The sequence below is a fragment of the Danio rerio genome, chromosome 22 (assembly GCF_049306965.1).
Source record: "Danio rerio strain Tuebingen ecotype United States chromosome 22, GRCz12tu, whole genome shotgun sequence".
NCBI lineage: Eukaryota > Metazoa > Chordata > Actinopteri > Cypriniformes > Danionidae > Danio > Danio rerio.
In genome coordinates this window covers 29,818,296-29,838,805 of record NC_133197.1, presented here as the reverse complement: position 1 = coordinate 29,838,805, position 20,510 = coordinate 29,818,296, and positions in this window count along the sequence as shown.

The following is a 20,510-nucleotide window of genomic DNA, read 5'->3' as shown; positions in this document are numbered from 1 at the left end:
ACTTTTGAACCGAATGGGCTACAATCAAAATTCTTTTTTCCTCTGATTCCTTGGCTCAGTCCGATTCAAACCCACCCTATGACGTCATTTTCCGTCATGAATTTTTTCGCGCTATTTTAAATTTTTCGAAAAACCTATTTGATCGAACTCGTCCTAGGCCGTGTCTCCGATTTTCACCAAAATTGAATCACATGATCTACAGACCATGCCAACCAAAAGTTATGGAATTCAAGTTGATTAGACCAACCGTTTTTGTTTAACTTGCGAACTAATTTAACGAAGAACTTGCGAAAATGGACTTGAGGCGATATCTCTGTAATGCATTCACCGATTCACACCAAACTTGGTGTGTGTTATGACAACTAGGGTCTAATTTTAATTGCGGAGTTTCGGCACACTGCCCCCTAGTGGTCCGGAGATACAAAAAACTTGCTTTTTGGCTTATAACATCTCAACCTTTTGTCCGAAACTCATAAAACTGGTCTCATTACATCCGGCAGAGCATGTCAAGTCGAATGATGTCTGATTTTCACAGGTCAGCCATTTTGGGCGTCGCCCATTTCGATTTTTGGCCAAAAATGCTATATTTTACCAACATATTCACATATCATTACAAAACATGGTAAGCATCTGGCACAATGATAGAGGACAGTATTAACATTAATCATACCAAATATGAAGTCTCAAAATCAAACTCTCTAGCGCCACCACTTGTCCAAATGTTCATGTATGTTTATCATGATAACTTTTGAACCAAATGGGCTACAATCAAAATTCTTTTTCCCACTGATTCCTTGGATCAGTCCGATTCAAACGCACCCTATGACGTCATTTTCCGTCATGAATTTTTTCGCGTTATTTTAAATTATTCGAAAAACCTATTTGATCGAACTCGTCCTAGGCCGTTTCTCCAATTATCACCCAAATTGAATCACATGATCTACAGACCATGCCAACCAAAAGTTATGGAATTCAAGTTGATTTGACCAACCGTTTTCGTTTAACTTGCAATCAAATTTAACGTAGAACTTGCAAAAATGGACTTGAGACGATATCTCCGTAACGCATTCACCAATTCACACCAAACTTGGTGTGTGTTATGACAACTAGGGTCTAAGGTTAAATGCGGAGTTTCGGCGCACTGCCCTCTAGTGGTCCGGAGATACAAAAAACTTGCTTTTTGGCTTATAACGTCTCAACCTTTCGTCCGAAACTCATGAAACTGGTCTCATTACATCCGGCAGAGCATGCCGAGTCGAATGATGTCTGATTTTCACAGGTCAGCCATTTTGGGCGTCGCCCATTTCGATTTTTGGCCAAAAATGCTATATTTTACCAACACATTCACATATCATTACAAAACATGGTATGCATCTTCAACCCCATGCCCTGAAAGTACTCAAAAACGTCTGGAGCAGCGCCACCTTATGGCCAATAGTGCTTGGCCCCTTAATTGCTGCTTGCAGCTATATTTATTATTAGGGGCCAAGCACCGTAGGTGCGTAGGCACCTATTGCTTTCGTTAGTGTTCTTATTATTATTATTATTATTATTATTATTCTTCTTCTTCTTCTTCCGTTTCTTCCGCCGGATTTGAATGGCAGCCCATATAGGCGTATGCGGGAAAGTTGTATAATTTGGCACAATGATAGAGGCCAGTATTAGCATTAATCAGGCCAATTATGAAGTCTCAAAATCAAACTCTCTAGCGCCACCACTAGTCCAAACTTTCACGTATGTTTATCATCATAACTTTTGAACCGAATGGGCTACAATCAAAATTCTTTTTTCCTCTGATTCCTTGGCTCAGTCCGATTCAAACCCACCCTATGACGTCATTTTCCGTCATGAATTTTTTCGCGCTATTTTAAATTTTTCGAAAAACCTATTTGATCGAACTCGTCCTAGGCCGTGTCTCCGATTTTCACCAAAATTGAATCACATGATCTACAGACCATGCCAACCAAAAGTTATGGAATTCAAGTTGATTAGACCAACCGTTTTCGTTAAACTTGCGAACTAATTTAACGTAGAACTTGCAAATATTGACTTGAGGCGATATCTCTGTAACGCATTCACCGATTCACACCAAACTTGGTGTGTGTTATGACAACTAGGGTCTAAGGTTAATTGCGGAGTTTCGGCGCACTGCCCCCTGGTGGTCCGGAGATACAAAAAACTTGCTTTTTGGCTTATAACGTCTCAACCTTTCGTCCGAAACTCATGAAACTGATCTCATTACATCCGGCAGAGCATGCCGAGTCGAATGATGTCTGATTTTTACAGGTCAGCCATTTTGGGCGTCGCCCATTTCGATTTTTGGCCAAAAATGCTATATTTTACCAACACATTCACATATCATTACAAAACATGGTATGCATCTTCAACCCCATGCCCTGAAAGTACTCAAAAACGTCTGGAGCAGCGCCACCTTATGGCCAATAGTGCTTGGCCCCTTAATTGCTGCTTGCAGCTATATTTATTATTATTATTATTATTCTTCTTCTTCTTCTTCCGTTTCTTCCGCCAGATTTGAATGGCAGCCCATATAGGCGTATGCGGGAAAGTTGTATAATTTGGCACAATGATAGAGGCCAGTATTAACATTAATCAGGCCAATTATGAAGTCTCAAAATCAAACTCTCTAGCGCCACCACTTGTCCAAACTTTCACGTATGTTTATCATCATAACTTTTGAACCGAATGGGCTACAATCAAAATTCTTTTTTCCTCTGATTCCTTGGCTCTGTCCGATTCAAACCCACCCTATGACGTCATTTTCCGTCATGACTTTTTTCGCGCTATTTTAAATTTTTCGAAAAACCTATTTGATCGAACTCGTCCTAGGCCGTGTCTCCGATTTTCACCAAAATTGAATCACATGATCTACAGACCATGCCAACCAAAAGTTATGGAATTCAAGTTGATTAGACCAACCGTTTTTGTTTAACTTACGAACTAATTTAACGTAGAACTTGCGAAAATGGACTTGAGGCGATATCTCTGTAACGCATTCACCGATTCACACCAAACTTGGTGTGTGTTATGACAACTAGGGTCTAAGGTTAATTGCGGAGTTTCGGCGCACTGCCCTCTAGTGGTCCGAAGATACTAAAAACTTGCGTTTTGGCTTATAACGTCTCAACCTTTCGTCCGAAACTCATGAAACTGGTCTCATTATATCCGGCAGAGCATGCCGAGTCGAATGATGTCTGATTTTCACAGGTCAGCCATTTTGGGCGTCGCCCATTTCGATTTTTGGCCAAAAATGCTATATTTTACCAACATATTCACATATCATTACAAAACATGGTATGCATCTTCAACCCCATGCCCTGAAAGTACTCAAAAACGTCTGGAGCAGCGCCACCTTAAGGCCAATAGTGCTTGGCCCCTTAATTGCTGCTTGCAGCTATTTATTATTATTATTATTATTATTATTATTATTCTTCTTCCGTTTCTTCCGCCGGATTTGAATGGCAGCCCATATAGGCGTATGCGGGAAAGTTGTATAATTTGGCACAATGATAGAGGCCAGTATTAACATTAATCAGGCCAATTATGAAGTCTCAAAATCAAACTCTCTAGCGCCACCACTTGTCCAAACTTTCATGTATGTTTATCATCATAACTTTTGAACCGAATGGGCTACAGTCAAAATTCTTTTTTCCTCTGATTCCTTGGCTCAGTCCGATTCAAACCCACCCTATGACGTCATTTTCCGTCATGACTTTTTTCGCGCTATTTTAAATTTTTCGAAAAACCTATTTGATCGAACTCGTCCTAGGCCGTGTCTCCGATTTTCACCAAAATTGAATCACATGATCTACAGACCATGCCAACCAAAAGTTATGGAACTCAAGTTGATTTGACCAACCGTTTTTGTTTAACTTACGAACTAATTTAACGTAGAACTTGCGAAAATGGACTTGAGGCGATATCTCTGTAATGCATTCACCGATTCACACCAAACTTGGTGTGTGTTATGACGACTAGGGTTTAAGGTTAATTACGGAGTTTCGGCGCACTGCCCCCTAGTGGTCCGGAGATACTAAAAGCTTGCTTTTTGGCTTATAACGTCTCAACCTTTCGTCCGAAACTCATGAAACTGGTCTCATTACATCCGGCAGAGCATGCCGAGTCGAATGATGTCTGATTTTCACAGGTCAGCCATTTTGGGCGTCGCCCATTTCGATTTTTGGCCAAAAATGCTATATTTACCAACACATTCACATATCATTACAAAACATGGTATGCATCTTCAACCCCATGCCCTGGAAGTACTCAAAAACGTCTGGAGCAGCGCCACCTTATGGCCAATAGTGCTTGGCCCCTTAATTGCTGCTTGCAGCTATATTTATTATTATTATTATTCTTCTTCTTCTTCTTCTTCCGTTTCTTCCGCCGGATTTGAATGGCAGCCCATATAGGCGTATGCGGGAAAGTTGTATAATTTGGCACAATGATAGAGGCCAGTATTAACATTAATCAGGCCAATTATGAAGTCTCAAAATCAAACTCTCTAGCGCCACCACTTGTCCAAACTTTCACATACGTTTATCATCATAACTTTTGAACCGAATGGGCTACAATCAAAATTCTTTTTTCCTCTGATTCCTTGGCTCAGTCCGATTCAAACCCACCCTATGACGTCATTTTCCGTCATGAATTTTTTCGCGCTATTTTACATTTTTCGAAAAACCTATTTGATCGAACTCGTCCTAGGCCGTGTCTCCGATTTTCACCAAAATTGAATCACATGATCTACAGACCATGCCAACCAAAAGTTATGGAATTCAAGTTGATTAGACCAACCGTTTTCATTTAACTTGCGAACTAATTTAACGAAGAACTTGCGAAAATGGACTTGAGGCGATATCTCCGTAACGCATTCACCGATTCACACCAAACTTGGTGTGTGTTATGACAACTAGGGTCTAAGGTTAATTGCGGAGTTTCGGCGCACTGCCCCCTAGTGGTCCGGAGATACTAAAAACTTGCTTTTTGGCTTATAACGTCTCAACCTTTCGTCCGAAACTCATGAAACTGGTCTAATTACATCCGGCAGAGCATGTCGAGTCGAATGATGTCTGATTTTCACAGGTCAGCCATTTTGGGCGTCGCCCATTTCGATTTTTGGCCAAAAATGCTATATTTTACCAACACATTCACATATCATTACAAAACATGATATGCATCTTCAACCCCATGCCCTGAAAGTACTCAAAAACGTCTGGAGCAGCGCCACCTTTTGGTCAAAAGTGCTTGGCCCCTTAATTGCTGCTTGCAGCTATATTTATTATTATTATTATTATTCTTCTTCTTCTTCCGTTTCTTCCGCCGGATTTGAATGGCAGCCCATATAGGCGTATGCGGGAAAGTTGTATAATTTGGCACAATGATAGAGGCCAGTATTAACATTAATCAGACCAAACATGAAGTCTCAAAATCAAACTCTCTAGCGCCACCACTTGTCCAAACTTTCACGTATGTTTATCATCATAACTTTTGAACCGAATGGGCTACAATCAAAATTCTTTTTTCCTCTGATTCCTTGGCTCAGTCCGATTCAAACCCACCCTATGACGTCATTTTCCGTCATGAATTTTTTCGCGCTATTTTAAATTTTTCGAAAAACCTATTTGATCGAACTCGTCCTAGGCCGTGTCTCCGATTTTCACCAAAATTGAATCACATGATCTACAGACCATGCCAACCAAAAGTTATGGAATTCAAGTTGATTAGACCAACCGTTTTCGTTTAACTTACGAACTAATTTAACAAAGAACTTGCGAAAATGGACTTACGGCGATATCTCTGTAACGCATTCACCGATTCACACCAAACTTGGTGTGTGTTATGACAACTAGGGTCTAAGGTTAATTGCGGAGTTTCGGCACACTGCCCCCTAGTGGTCCGGAGATACTAAAAACTTGCTTTTTGGCTTATAACATCTCAACCTTTCGTCCCAAACTCATAAAACTGGTCTCATTACATCCGGCAGAGCATGTCAAGTCGAATGATGTCTGATTTTCACAGGTCAGCCATTTTGGGCGTCGCCCATTTCGATTTTTGGCCAAAAATGCTATATTTTACCAACATATTCACATATCATTACAAAACATGGTAAGCATCTGGCACAATGATAGAGGACAGTATTAACATTAATCATACCAAATTTGAAGTCTCAAAATCAAACTCTCTAGCGCCACCACTTGTCCAAATGTTCATGTATGTTTATCATGATAACTTTTGAACCAAATGGGCTACAATCAAAATTCTTTTTTCCACTGATTCCTTGGATCAGTCCGATTCAAACGCACCCTATGACGTCATTTTCCGTCATGAATTTTTTCGCGTTATTTTAAATTATTCGAAAAACCTATTTGATCGAACTCGTCCTAGGCCGTTTCTCCGATTATCACCCAAATTGAATCACATGATCTACAGACCATGCCAACCAAAAGTTATGGAATTCAAGTTGATTTGACCAACCGTTTTCGTTTAACTTGCAATCAAATTTAACGTAGAACTTGCAAAAATGGACTTGAGACGATATCTCCGTAACGCATTCACCAATTCACACCAAACTTGGTGTGTGTTATGACAACTAGGGTCTAGGGTTAATTGCGGAGTTTCGGCGCACTGCCCTCTAGTGGTCCGGAGATACAAAAAACTTGCTTTTTGGCTTATAACGTCTCAACCTTTCGTCCGAAACTCATGAAACTGGTCTCATTACATCCGGCAGAGCATGCCGAGTCGAATGATGTCTGATTTTCACAGGTCAGCCATTTTGGGCGTCGCCCATTTCGATTTTTGGCCAATAATGCAATATTTTACCAACACATTCACATATCATTACAAAACATGGTATGCATCTTCAACCCCATGCCCTGAAAGTACTCAAAAACGTCTGGAGCAGCGCCACCTTATGGCCAATAGTGCTTGGCCCCTTAATTGCTGCTTGCAGCTATATTTATTATTAGGGGCCAAGCACCGTAGGTGCGTAGGCACCTATTGCTTTCGTTAGTGTTCTTATTATTATTATTATTATTATTCTTCTTCTTCTTCTTCCGTTTCTTCCGCCGGATTTGAATGGCAGCCCATATAGGCGTATGCGGGAAAGTTGTATAATTTGGCACAATGATAGAGGCCAGTATTAACATTAATCAGGCCAATTATGAAGTCTCAAAATCAAACTCTCTAGCGCCACCACTTGTCCAAACTTTCACATATGTTTATCATGATAACTTTTGAACCGAATGGGCTACAATCAAAATTCTTTTTTCCTCTGATTCCTTGGCTCAGTCCGATTCAAACCCACCCTATGACGTCATTTTCCGTCATGAATTTTTTCGCGCTATTTTACATTTTTCAAAAAACCTATTTGATCGAACTCGTCCTAGGCCGTGTCTCCGATTTTCACCAAAATTGAATCACATGATCTACAGACCATGCCAACCAAAAGTTATGGAATTCAAGTTGATTAGACCAACCGTTTTCATTTAACTTGCGAACTAATTTAACGAAGAACTTGCAAAAATGGACTTGAGGCGATATCTCCGTAACGCATTCACCGATTCACACCAAATGTGGTGTGTGTTATGACAACTAGGGTCTAAGGTTAATTGCGGAGTTTCGGCGCACTGCCCCCTAGTGGTCCGGAGATACTAAAAACTTGATTTTTGGCTTATAACGTCTCAACCTTTCGTCCGAAACTCATGAAACTGGTCTAATTACATCCGGCAGGGCATGTCGAGTCGAATGATGTCTGATTTTCACAGGTCAGCCATTTTGGGCGTCGCCCATTTCGATTTTTGGCCAAAAATGCTATATTTTACCAACACATTCACATATCATTACAAAACATGATATGCATCTTCAACCCCATGCCCTGAAAGTACTCAAAAACGTCTGGAGCAGCGCCACCTTTTGGTCAAAAGTGCTTGGCCCCTTAATTGCTGCTTGCAGCTATATTTATTATTATTATTATTCTTCCGTTTCTTCCGCCGGATTTGAATGGCAGCCCATATAGGCGTATGCGGGAAAGTTGTATAATTTGGCACAATGATAGAGGACAGTATTAACATTAATCAGACTAAACATGAAGTCTCAAAATCAAACTCTCTAGCGCCACCACTTGTCCAAACTTTCACATACGTTTATCATCATAACTTTTGAACCGAATGGGCTACAATCAAAATTCTTTTTTTCTCTGATTCCTTGGCTCAGTCCGATTCAAATGCACCCTATGACGTCATTTTCCGTCATGAATTTTTTCGCGCTATTTTAAATTTTTCGAAAAACCTATTTGATCGAACTCGTCCTAGGCCATTTCTCTGATTTTCACCAAAATTGAATCACATGATCTACAGACTATGCCAACAAAAAGTTATGGAATTCAAGTTGATTTGACCAACCGTTTTCGTTTAACTTGCGATCAAATTTAACGAAGGACTTGCGAAAATGGACTTGAGACGATATCTCCGTAACGCATTCACCGATTCACACCAAACTTGGTGTGTGTTATGACAACTAGGGTCTGAGGTTACAGGCAGAGTTTCGGCGCACTGCCCCCTAGTGGTCCGGAGATATAAAAAACTTGCTTTTTGGCTTATAACATCTCAACCTTTCGTCCGAAACTCATAAAACTGGTCTCATTACATCCGGCAGAGCATGTCGAGTCAAATGATGTCTGATTTTCACAGGTCAGCCATTTTGGGCGTCGCCCATTTTGATTTTAGGCCAAAAATGCTATATTTTACCAACATATTCACATATTATTACAAAACATGGTATGCATCTGGCACAATGATAGAGGCCAGTATTAACATTAATCAGGCCAATTATGAAGTCTCAAAATCAAACTCTCTAGCGCCACCACTTGTCCAAACTTTCACATACGTTTATCATCATAACTTTTGAACCGAATGGGCTACAATCAAAATTCTTTTTTCCTCTGATTCCTTGGCTCAGTCCGATTCAAACCCACCCTATGACGTCATTTTCCGTCATGAATTTTTTCGCGCTATTTTAAATTTTTCAAAAAACCTATTTGATCGAACTCGTCCTAGGCCGTGTCTCCGATTTTCACCCAAATTGAATCACATGATCTACAGACCATGCCAACCAAAAGTTATGGAATTCAAGTTAATTAGACCAACCGTTTTCGTTTAACTTGCAAACTAATTTAACGTAGAACTTGCGAAAATGGACTCGAGGCGATATCTCTGTAACGCATTCACCGATTCACACCAAACTTGGTGGGTGTTATGACAACTAGGGTCTAAGGTTAATTGCGGAGTTTCGGCGCACTGCCCCCTAGTGGTCCGGAGATACTAAAAACTTGCTTTTTGGCTTATAACGTCTCAACCTTTCGTCCGAAACTCATGAAACTGGTCTCATTACATCCGGCAGAGCATGCCGAGTCGAATGATGTCTGATTTTCACAGGTCAGCCATTTTGGGCGTCGCCCATTTTGATTTTTGGCCAAAAATGCTATATTTTACCAACACATTCACATATCATTACAAAACATGGTATGCATCTTCAACCCCATGCCCTGAAAGTACTCAAAAACGTCTGGAGCAGCGCCACCTTATGGCCAATAGTGCTTGGCCCCTTAATTGCTGCTTGCAGCTATATTTATTATTATTATTAGGGGCCAAGCACCGTAGGTGCGTAGGCACCTATTGCTTTCGTTAGTGTTCTTATTAGGGGCCAAGCACCGTAGGTGCGTAGGCACCTATTGCTTTCGTTAGTGTTCTTATTATTAGGGGCCAAGCACCGTAGGTGCGTAGGCACCTATTGCTTTCGTTAGTGTTCTTATTAGGGGCCAAGCACCGTAGGTGCGTAGGCACCTATTGCTTTCGTTAGTGTTCTTATTATTATTATTATTATTATTATTATTATTATTATTATTATTCTTCTTCCGTTTCTTCCGCCGGATTTGAATGGCAGCCCAGATAGGCGTATGCGGGAAAGTTGTATAATTTGGCACAATGATAGAGGCCAGTATTAATATTAATCAGGCCAATTATGAAGTCTCAAAATCAAACTCTCTAGCGCCACCACTTGTCCAAACTTTCACGTATGTTTATCATGATAACTTTTGAACCGAATGGGCTACAATCAAAATTCTTTTTTCCTCTGATTCTCTGATTCCTTGGCTCAGTCCGATTCAAACGCACCCTATGACGTCATTTTCCGTCATGAATTTTTTCGCGCTATTTTAAATTATTCGAAAAACCTATTTGATCGAACTCGTCCTAGGCCGTGTCTCTGATTTTCATCAAAATTGAATCACATGATCTACAGACCATGCCAACCAAAAGTTATGGAATTCAAGTTGATTAGACCAACCGTTTTCGTTTAACTTACGAACTAATTTAACGTAGAACTTGCGAAAATGGACTTGAGGCGATATCTCTGTAATGCATTCACCGATTCACACCAAACTTGGTGTGTGTTATGACAACTAGGGTCTTAGGTTAATTGCGGAGTTTCGGCGCACTGCCCCCTAGTGGTCCGGAGATACTAAAAACTTGCTTTTTGGCTTATAACGGCTTAACCTTTCGTCTGAAACTCATAAAACTGGTCTCATTTCATCCGGCAGAGCATGTCAAGTCGAATGATGTCTGATTTTCACAGGTCAGCCATTTTGGGCGTCGCCCATTTCGATTTTTGGCCAAAAATGCTATATTTTACCAACATATTCACATATCATTACAAAACATGGTAAGCATCTGGCACAATGATAGAGGACAGTATTAACATTAATCATACCAAATATGAAGTCTCAAAATCAAACTCTCTAGCGCCACCACTTGTCCAAATGTTCATGTATGTTTATCATGATAACTTTTGAACCAAATGGGCTACAATCAAAATTCTTTTTTCCACTGATTCCTTGGCTCTGTCCGATTTTAACGAACCCTATTACGTCATTTTCCGTCATGAATTTTTTCGCGCTATTTTAAATTATTCGAAAAACCTATTTGATCGAACTTGTCCTAGGCCGTTTCTCCGATTATCACCCAAATTGAATCACATGATTTACAGACCATGCCAACCAAAAGTTATGGAATTCAAGTTGATTTGACCAACCGTTTTCATTTAACTTGCAATCAAATTTAACGTAGAACTTGCGAAAATGGACTTGAGACGATATCTCCGTAACGCATCCACCAAATCACACCAAACTTGGTGTGTGTTATGACAACTAGGGTTTGAGGTTATATGCGGAGTTTCGGCGCACTGCCCCCTGGTGGTCCGGAGATACAAAAAACTTGCTTTTTGGCTTATAATGTCTCAACCTTTCGTCCGAAACTCATAAAACTGGTCTCATTACATCCGGCAGAGCATGTCGAGTCGAATGATGTCTGATTTTCACAGGTCAGCCATTTTGGGCGTCGCCCATTTCGATATTTGGCCAAAAATGCTATATTTTGCCAACACATTCACATATCATTACAAAACATGGTATGCATCTTCAACCCCATGCCCAGAAAGTACTCAAAAACTTCAGGAGCAGCGCCACCTTTTGGGCAAAAGTGCTTGGCCCCTTAATTGCTGCTTGCAGCTATATTTATTATTATTAGGGGCCAAGCACCGTAGGTGCGTAGGCACCTATTGCTTTCGTTAGTGTTCTTATTATTATTATTAGGGGCCAAGCACCGTAGGTGCGTAGGCACCTATTGCTTTCGTTAGTGTTCTTATTATTATTATTATTATTATTATTATTATTAGGGGCCAAGCACCGTAGGTGCGTAGGCACCTATTGCTTTCGTTAGTGTTCTTATTATTATTATTATTATTATTATTCTTCTTCTTCTTCTTCTTCTTCCGTTTCTTCCGCCGGATTTGAATGGCAGCCCATATAGGCGTATGCGGGAAAGTTGTATAATTTGGCACAATGATAGAGGCCAGTATTAACATTAATCAGGCCAATTATGAAGTCTCAAAATCAAACTCTCTAGCGCCACCACTTGTCCAAACTTTCACGTATGTTTATCATCATAACTTTTGAACCGAATGGGCTACAATCAAAATTCTTTTTTCCTCTGATTCCTTGGCTCAGTCCGATTCAAACCCACCCTATGACGTCATTTTCCGTCATGATTTTTTTCGCGCTATTTTAAATTTTTTGAAAAACCTATTTGATCGAACTCGTCCTAGGCCGTGTCTCCGATTTTCACCAAAATTGAATCACATGATCTACAGACCACGCCAACCAAAAGTTATGGAATTCAAGTTGATTAGACCAACCGTTTTCGTTTAACTTACGAACTAATTTAACGTAGAACTTGCGAAAATGGACTTGAGGCGATATCTCTGTAACGCATTCACCGATTCACACCAAACTTGGTGTGTGTTATGACAACTAGGGTCTAAGGTTAATTGCAAAGTTTCGGCGCACTGCCCCCTAGTGGTCCGGAGATACTAAAAACTTGCTTTTTGGCTTATAACGTCTCAACCTTTCGTCCGAAACTCATGAAACTGGTCTCATTACATCCGGCAGAGCATGCCGAGTCGAATGATGTCTGATTTTCACAGGTCAGCCATTTTGGGCGTCGCCCATTTTGATTTTAGGCCAAAAATGCTATATTTTACCAACATATTCACATATTATTACAAAACATGGTATGCATCTGGCACAATGATAGAGGCCAGTATTAACATTAATCAGGCCAAATATGAAGTCTCAAAATCAAACTCTCTAGCGCCACCACTTGTCCAAACTTTCACATACATTTATCATCATAACTTTTGAACCGAATGGGCTACAATCAAAATTCTTTTTTCCTCTGATTCCTTGGCTCAGTCCGATTCAAACCCACCCTATGACGTTATTTTCCGTCATGAATTTTTTCGCGCTATTTTAAATTTTTCGAAAAACCTATTTGATCGAACTCGTCCTAGGCCGTGTCTCCAATTTTTACCAAAATTGAATCACATGATCTATAGACCATGCCAACCAAAAGTTATGGAATTCAAGTTGATTAGACCAACCGTTTTCGTTTAACTTGCGAAATAATTTAACGTAGAACTTGCGAAAATGGACTTGAGGCGATATCTCTGTAACGCATTCACCGATTCACACCAAACTTGGTGTGTGTTATGACAACTAGGGTCTAAGGTTAATTGCGGAGTTTCGGCGCACTGCCCTCTAGTGGTCCGGAGATACTAAAAACTTGCTTTTTGGCTTATAACGTCTCAACCTTTTGTCCGAAACTCATGAAACTGGTCTCATTACATCCGGCAGAGCATGCCGAGTCGAATGATGTCTGATTTTCACAGGTCAGCCATTTTGGGTGTCGCCCATTTCGATTTTTGGCCAAAAATGCTATATTTTACCAACACATTCACATATCATTACAAAACATGGTATGCATCTTCAACCCCATGCCCTGAAAGTACTCAAAAACGTCTGGAGCAGCGCCACCTTATGGCCAATAGTGCTTGGCCCCTTAATTGCTGCTTGCAGCTATATTTATTATTATTATTATTCTTCCGTTTCTTCCGCCGGATTTGAATGGCAGCCCATATAGGCGTATGCGGGAAAGTTGTATAATTTGGCACAATGATAGAGGCCAGAATTAACATTAATCAGACCAAACATGAAGTCTCAAAATCAAACTCTCTAGCGCCACCACTTGTCCAAACTTTCACGTATGTTTATCATCATAACTTTTGAACCGAATGGGCTACAATCAAAATTCTTTTTTCCTCTGATTCCTTGGCTCAGTCCGATTCAAACCCACCCTATGACGTCATTTTCCGTCATGAATTTTTTCGCGCTATTTTAAATTTTTCGAAAAACCTATTTGATCGAACTCGTCCTAGGCCGTGTCTCCGATTTTCACCAAAATTGAATCACATGATCTACAGACTATGCCAACCAAAAGTTATGGAATTCAAGTTGATTAGACCAACCGTTTTCGTTTAACTTACGAACTAATTTAACAAAGAACTTGCGAAAATGGACTTACGGCGATATCTCTGTAACGCATTCACCGATTCACACCAAACTTGGTGTGTGTTATGACAACTAGGGTCTAAGGTTAATTGCGGAGTTTCGGCACACTGCCCCCTAGTGGTCCGGAGATACAAAAAACTTGCTTTTTGGCTTATAACATCTCAACCTTTCGTCCGAAACTCATAAAACTGGTCTCATTACATCCGGCAGAGCATGTCAAGTCGAATGATGTCTGATTTTCACAGGTCAGCCATTTTGGGCGTCGCCCATTTCGATTTTTGGCCAAAAATGCTATATTTTACCAACATATTCACATATCATTACAAAACATGGTAAGCATCTGGCACAATGATAGAGGACAGTATTAACATTAATCATACCAAATATGAAGTCTCAAAATCAAACTCTCTAGCGCCACCACTTGTCCAAATGTTCATGTATGTTTATCATGATAACTTTTGAACCAAATGGGCTACAATCAAAATTCTTTTTCCCACTGATTCCTTGGATCAGTCCGATTCAAACGCACTCTATGACGTCATTTTCCGTCATGAATTTTTTCGCGTTATTTTAAATTATTCGAAAAACCTATTTGATCGAACTCGTCCTAGGCCGTTTCTCCGATTATCACCCAAATTGAATCACATGATCTACAGACCATGCCAACCAAAAGTTATGGAATTCAAGTTGATTTGACCAACCGTTTTCGTTTAACTTGCAATCAAATTTAACGTAGAACTTGCAAAAATGGACTTGAGACGATATCTCCGTAACGCATTCACCAATTCACACCAAACTTGGTGTGTGTTATGACAACTAGGGTCTAAGGTTAATTGCGGAGTTTCGGCGCACTGCCCTCTAGTGGTCCGGAGATACAAAAAAGTTGCTTTTTGGCTTATAACGTCTCAACCTTTCGTCCGAAACTCATGAAACTGGTCTCATTACATCCGGCAGAGCATGCCGAGTCGAATGATGTCTGATTTTCACAGGTCAGCCATTTTGGGCGTCGCCCATTTCGATTTTTGGCCAAAAATGCAATATTTTACCAACACATTCACATATCATTACAAAACATGGTATGCATCTTCAACCCCATGCCCTGAAAGTACTCAAAAACGTCTGGAGCAGCGCCACCTTATGGCCAATAGTGCTTGGCCCCTTAATTGCTGCTTGCAGCTATATTTATTATTATTATTATTATTATTATTATTCTTCTTCTTCTTCTTCTTCCGTTTCTTCCGCCGGATTTGAATGGCAGCCCATATAGGCGTATGCGGGAAAGTTGTATAATTTGGCACAATGATAGAGGCCAGTATTAACATTAATCAGGCCAATTATGAAGTCTCAAAATCAAACTCTCTAGCGCCACCACTTGTCCAAACTTTCACGCATGTTTATCATCATAACTTTTGAACCGAATGGGCTACAATCAAAATTCTTTTTTCCTCTGATTCCTTGGCTCAGTCCGATTCAAACCCACCCTATGACGTCATTTTCCGTCATGAATTTTTTCGCGCTATTTTAAATTTTTCGAAAAACCTATTTGATCGAACTCGTCCTAGGCCGTGTCTCAGATTTTCACCAAAATTGAATCATATGATCTACAGACCACGCCAACCAAAAGTTATGGAATTCAAGTTGATTTGACCAACCGTTTTCGTTTAACTTTTGAACTAATTTAACGTAGAACTTGCGATAATGGACTTGAGGCGATATCTCTGTAATGCATTCACCGATTCACACCAAACTTGGTGTGTGTTATGACAACTAGGGTCTAAGGTTAATTGCGGAGTTTCGGCGCACTGCCCCCTAGTGGTCCGGAGATACTAAAAACTTGCTTTTTGGCTTATAACGTCTCAACCTTTCGTCCGAAACTCATGAAACTGGTCTCATTACATCCGGCAGAGCATGCCGAGTCGAATGATGTCTGATTTTCACAGGTCAGCCATTTTGGGCGTCGCCCATTTCGATTTTTGCCCAAAAATGCTATATTTTACCAACACATTCACATATCATTACAAAACATGGTATGCATCTTCAACCCCATGCCCTGAAAGTACTCAAAAACGTCTGGAGCAGCGCCACCTTATGGCCAATAGTGCTTGGCCCCTTAATTGCTGCTTGCAGCTATATTTAGGGGCCAAGCACCGTAGGTGCGTAGGCACCTATTGCTTTCGTTAGTGTTCTTATTATTAGGGGCCAAGCACCGTAGGTGCGTAGGCACCTATTGCTTTCGTTAGTGTTCTTATTAGGGGCCAAGCACCGTAGGTGCGTAGGCACCTATTGCTTTCGTTAGTGTTCTTATTATTATTATTAGGGGCCAAGCACCGTAGGTGCGTAGGCACCTATTGCTTTCGTTAGTGTTCTTATTATTAGGGGCCAAGCACCGTAGGTGCGTAGGCACCTATTGCTTTCGTTAGTGTTCTTATTATTATTATTATTATTCTTCTTCCGTTTCTTCCGCCGGATTTGAATGGCAGCCCATATAGGCGTATGCGGGAAAGTTGTATAATTTGGCACAATGATAGAGGCCAGTATTAACATTAATCAGGCCAATTATGAAGTCTCAAAATCAAACTCTCTAGCGCCACCACTTGTCCAAACTTTCACGTATGTTTATCATCATAACTTTTGAACCGAATGGGCTACAATCAAAATTCTTTTTTCCTCTGATTCCTTGGCTCAGCTCGATTCAAACCCACCCTATGACGTCATTTTCCGTCATGAATTTTTTCGCGCTATTTTAAATTTTTCGAAAAACCTATTTGATCGAACTCGTCCTAGGCCGTGTCTCCGATTTTCACCAAAATTGAATCACATGATCTACAGACCATGCCAACCAAAAGTTATGGAATTCAAGTTGATTAGACCAACCGTTTTCGTTTAACTTGCGAACTAATTTAACGAAGAACTTGTGAAAATGGACTTGAGGCGATATCTCCCTAATGCATTCACTGATTCACACCAAACTTGGTGAGTGTTATGACAACTAGGGTCTAAGGTTAATTGCGGAGTTTCGGCGCACTGCCCCCTACTGGTCCGGAGATACTAAAAACTTGCTTTTTGACTTATAACGTCTCAACCTTTCGTCCGAAACTCATGAAACTGGTCTCATTACATCCGGCAGAGCATGCCGAGTCGAATGATGTCTGATTTTCAAAGGTCAGCCATTTTGGGCGTCGCCCATTTCGATTTTTGGCCAAAAATGCTATATTTTACCAACACATTCACATATCATTACAAAACATGGAATGCATCTTCAACCCCATGCCCTGAAAGTACTCAAAAACGTCTGGAGCAGTGCCACCTTATGGCCAATAGTGCTTGGCCCCTTAATTGCTGCTTGCAGCTATATTTATTATTATTATTATTATTCTTCTTCTTCTTCTTCCGTTTCTTCCGCCGGATTTGAATGGCAGCCCATATAGGCGTATGCGGGAAAGTTGTATAATTTGGCACAATGATAGAGGCCAGTATTAACATTAATCAGGCCAATTATGAAGTCTCAAAATCAAACTCTCTAGCGCCACCACTTGTCCAAACTTTCACGTATGTTTATCATGATAACTTTTGAACCGAAAGGGCTACAATCAAAATTCTTTTTTCCTCTGATTCCTTGGCTCAGTCCGATTCAAACGCACCCTATGACGTCATTTTCCGTCATGAATTTTTTCGCGCTATTTTAAATTTTTCGAAAAACCTATTTGATCGAACTCGTCCTACGCCGTGTCTCCGATTTTCACCAAAATGTAATCACATGATCTACAGACCATGCCAACCAAAAGTTATGGAATTCAAGTTGATTAAACCAACCGTTTTCGTTTAACTTGCGAACTAATTTAACAAAGAACTTGCGAAAATGGACTTGAGGCGATATCTCTGTAACGCTTTCACCGATTCACACCAAACTTGGTGTGTGTTATGACAACTAGGGTCTAAGGTTAATTGCGGAGTTTCGGTGCACTGCCCCCTAGTGGTCCGGAGATACTAAAAACTTGCTTTTTGGCTTATAACGTCTCAACCTTTCGTCCGAAACTCATGAAACTGGTCTCATTACATCCGGCAGAGCATGCCGAGTCGAATGATGTCTGATTTTCACAGGTCAGCCATTTTAGGCGTCGCCCATTTCGATTTTTGGCCAAAAATGCTATATTTTACCAACACATTCACATATCATTACAAAACATGGTATGCATCTTCAACCCCATGCCCTGAAAGTACTCAAAAACGTCTGGAGCAGCGCCACCCTATGGCCAATAGTGCTTGGCCCCTTAATTGCTGCTTGCAGCTATATTTATTATTATTATTCTTCTTCTTCTTCCGTTTCTTCCGCCGGATTTGAATGGCAGCCCATATAGGCGTATGCGGGAAAGTTGTATAATTTGGCACAATGATAGAGGCCAGTATTAACATTAATCAGGCCAATTATGAAGTCTCAAAATCAAACTCTCTAGCGCCACCACTTGTCCAAACTTTCACGTATGTTTATCATCATAACTTTTGAACCGAATGGGCTACAATCAAAATTCTTTTTTCCTCTGATTCCTTGGCTCAGTCCGATTCAAACCCACCCTATGACGTCATTTTCCGTCATGAATTTTTTCGCGCTATTTTAAATTTTTCGAAAACCATATTTGATCGAACTCGTCCTAGGCCGTGTCTCCGATTTTCACCAAAATTGAATCACATGATTTACAGACCATGCCAGCCAAAAGTTATGGAATTCAAGTTGATTAGACCAACCGTTTTCGTTTAACTTGCGAACTTATTTAACGAAGGACTTGCGAAAATGGACTTGAGACGATATCTCTGTAACGCATTCACCGATTCACACCAAACTTGGTGTGTGTTATGACAACTAGGGTCTGAGGTTACAGGCAGAGTTTCGGCGCACTGCCCCCTAGTGGTCCGGATATATAAAAAACTTGCTTTTTGGCTTATAACATCTCAACCTTTCGTCCGAAACTCATAAAACTGGTCTCATTACATCCGGCAGAGCATGTCGAGTCAAATGATGTCTGATTTTCACAGGTCAGCCATTTTGGGCGTCGCCCATTTTGATTTTAGGCCAAAAATGCTATATTTTACCAACATATTCACATATTATTACAAAACATGGTATGCATCTGGCACAATGATAGAGGCCAGTATTAACATTAATCAGGCCAAATATAAAGTCTCAAAATCAAACTCTCTAGCGCCACCACTTGTCCAAACTTTCACATACATTTATCATCATAACTTTTGAACCGAATGGGCTACAATCAAAATTCTTTTTTCCTCTGATTCCTTGGCTCAGTCCGATTCAAACCCACCCTATGACGTCATTTTCCGTCATGAATTTTTTCGCGCTATTTTAAATTTTTTGAAAAACCTATTTGATCGAACTCGTCCTAGGCCGTGTCTCCGATTTTTACCAAAATGAATCACATGATCTACAGACCATGCCAACCAAAAGTTATGGAATTCAAGTTGATTAGACCAACCGTTTTCGTTTAACTTGCGAACTAATTTAACGTAGAACTTGCGAAAATGGACTTGAGGCGATATCTCCGTAACGCATTCACCGATTCACACCAAACTTGGTGTGTGTTATGACAACTAGGGTCTAAGGTTAATTGCAGAGTTTCGGCGCACTGCCCCCTAGTGGTCCGGAGATACTAAAAACTTGCTTTTTGGCTTATAACGTCTTAACCTTTCGTCCGAAACTCATGAAACTGGTTTCATTACATCCGGCAGAGCATGCCGAGTCGAATGATGTCTGATTTTCACAGGTCAGCCATTTTGGGCGTCGCCCATAGGCGTATGCGGGAAAGTTGTATAATTTGGCACAATGATAGAGGCCAGTATTAACATTAATCAGGCCAATTATGAAGTCTCAAAATCAAACTCTCTAGCGCCACCACTTGTCCAAACTTTCACATACGTTTATCATCATAACTTTTGAACCGAATGGGCTACAATCAAAATTCTTTTTTCCTCTGATTCCTTGGCTCAGTCCGATTCAAACCCACCCTATGACGTCATTTTCCGTCATGAATTTTTTCGCGCTATTTTAAATTTTTCAAAAAACCTATTTGATCGAACTCGTCCTAGGCCGTGTCTCCGATTTTCACCCAAATTGAATCACATGATCTACAGACCATGCCAACCAAAAGTTATGGAATTCAAGTTAATTAGACCAACCGTTTTCGTTTAACTTGCGAACTAATTTAACGTAGAACTTGCGAAAATGGACTCGAGGCGATATCTCTGTAACGCATTCACCGATTCACACCAAACTTGGTGGGTGTTATGACAACTAGGGTCTAAGGTTAATTGCGGAGTTTCGGCGCACTGCCCCCTAGTGGTCCGGAGATACTAAAAACTTGCTTTTTGGCTTATAACGTCTCAACCTTTCGTCCGAAACTCATGAAACTGGTCTCATTACATCCGGCAGAGCATGCCGAGTCGAATGATGTCTGATTTTCACAGGTCAGCCATTTTGGGCGTCGCCCATTTTGATTTTTGGCCAAAAATGCTATATTTTACC